The sequence below is a fragment of the Pterocles gutturalis genome, unplaced genomic scaffold (assembly GCF_000699245.1).
Source record: "Pterocles gutturalis isolate BGI_N339 unplaced genomic scaffold, ASM69924v1 scaffold45390, whole genome shotgun sequence".
NCBI classification, from domain to species: domain Eukaryota; kingdom Metazoa; phylum Chordata; class Aves; order Pterocliformes; family Pteroclidae; genus Pterocles; species Pterocles gutturalis.
Window position 1 is genome coordinate 1 of NW_010144957.1, and position 2,303 is coordinate 2,303.

Genomic DNA, 2,303 nt, shown 5'->3' on the forward strand with positions numbered 1-2,303 from the left:
GGTGGGGCTCTCAGGGGAAAGGGCTGCCTCAGCTTGTGGGGAGGAGAGGGGGTGCTGAGGGTGCTGAGTGGGGTTTTGCCCCTTTCTCCCTGCAGAGGTTGGGGAGACGGCTGTGGTTGAGGAGGGGAGATGGAGCAGGGGCTGGGAACAGCGCAGGGGAGAGGGGAGGGCGCCTGCTGCCATGTCCCAGTTACCCGTAACTCTTCTTCCCCATTGCCTGCGTTTGGCGTTCATAAAGCACCCGTAGACTCGGGGTCTCCCCTGTATCTCCTGGTGTTTGTCTGCAGCCCCCATCAGCTCTTGGAGCCGGGGGAGCAGATCTGGGTCTCTAGGCCCGTGGGAGGGGGTGCTGCGTGGCCAGCGCAGGGGGAGAGCATTTGTGTGGCATCTCCGGCTCGTGCAGACACAGTATGGGAGCGAGGAGCGATTCGGTGTTCATCTAATCCCCTCTGGCAGGGTTTCCTCGCTAGTGACGGGATCAAAGTCTTTCTAAATCGATAGCAAACAGAAAGCATTACTAGTGTAGTGGGAATAATGTACAAGGAGAATATTATCAATGACTACAGACACATCTGTAGGTGATTCTTCCTTTAGAGGAATTATTTTTAAGAGGTTAGAATTCTTTAAGTTCTTTGGTTTTACTGAAAATGAAAGTTGGGTCGTTAGAGGCTTGGTCGTGAACAGTATCGGGTTCTTTGTTTTGATGATTTAAGTTGCCTTTGGTGGCTGGTTCTCTGTTTTGAGTTCATGGTTCAGCTTTTCTGTGGCTGGAAGAGCACGTAGTTGTTGTTGACTTGAATATTTGTGTGTGCAAATTTAATGCCACATTTCTGTGCCTAGGGAAAAAATATTTCAGTAATGGGGCATCGACATTAGCAAAAAATTCAGTAATCAGAGAAAAAAAAAATGTTTAGTCTTGCTTTAAAAGAGGGGCAGCCCTTAGGAGCAGGGGTCACTGATGTACCTTGACAAGAAAGGAGCTGGGGCCGTGTCCTGGTTTGTTTCCACAAGTGGTAACAGGTGAACTGGGAAGCTCACAGTTTAGGTTTTGGATGGACTCTCAACCCGCTCTGGTGCAAGCAGAGGTATGCTGACAGGAGAAAATTCATCTGCATCCTGCCTGTTCCTCACCCAGCCTAACAACAGGCAGCTTCATGCTCCCAGGTGATGTGCCAGCCCACAAATTAGCTTAATGGTGCTGAGATGGCAGAAAAAGAGAGGTGATCACAGCAGGAAGAGATTGCCGACCCTTTATGGCAACCAGAATTATCAGCAGAAAGTCTCCCCCTCCCGTGCCTCTGTTCGTGCAGTGCCCAGCGGAGCGAGACCCTGACTGTGCCTTGTGTTTCTTGGCCCTGCTGTAATATAATACTCAAAAAGAATGTATTATTTTAAGGCATTTACTGTAATTTGTTCTTTCTGCTGGAATTTTGTCACGCTGCGGTTTTCTGAATAGCTTTTTGATAACTGGTTAATTCATGGTTAGAGAAAGGAATGAGTAGACTAAACTGCTGTTTCCTTTCTCTAATGACCAGCTGCCCCCACTTACTCCAGTAACGCATTTTTGTGCTTCCTCTGCCTTGCAGGCTGGTGGGATAGATATTTTTTACTTCCTGGAATTTTACCTGCTGCCAGACTGTGAAAAAGAGCAGTGGATGCAAGCACTGAAACAAAACCGTGCAAAATGGAAACAGTGGCCACGCAGCTGAATTTGCTGCATCTGACACCTCCTTAGACATGAAAATCCCATCACCTGCTGTGTGGAAGATCTGGGTTGTCTTGCCATTTAGAAAGTACTTTCCTGTACTTGGGAAATGACAAATGAAGACTGAAAGATGAGGAAATTGTAAATACCTGTTAATCCAGCTGTAACCCTATAAACCATTTAAACCTGCACACCAGCAGCTTTCCTGCAAGGAGAAATGAATCTGAATGACTCACAGCACATACTGAGGTCTTATTTTATGAAGAATTAAGAAACAAAACCTATTGATTTACAGTTGGCAGCTGTTAAGTAACAAGAGCAAAAGTTGCTTTGTTTTATTGTGCTCAGTGCTGTGTGTGAATGCGTGAAAATCATCTGAGGCTGTTGGCATTCAGGGTAAAGCTACGGAGTCTGCAAGCTTCAAAACTCTTTGATAGCATCTGTTGTGTAAATGGAAGCTAATGGTCTCATTGCATTAAAAAAAGTAAAACCGAGAAGTTGAGCTGATGTTCTTGATGCGCTTTGAGACTCTTTGGGAGATGGAAGAACGTGGTCTGAATACTTGGGCAGTAGGCTGATGAAATAATGCAAGTCTGTT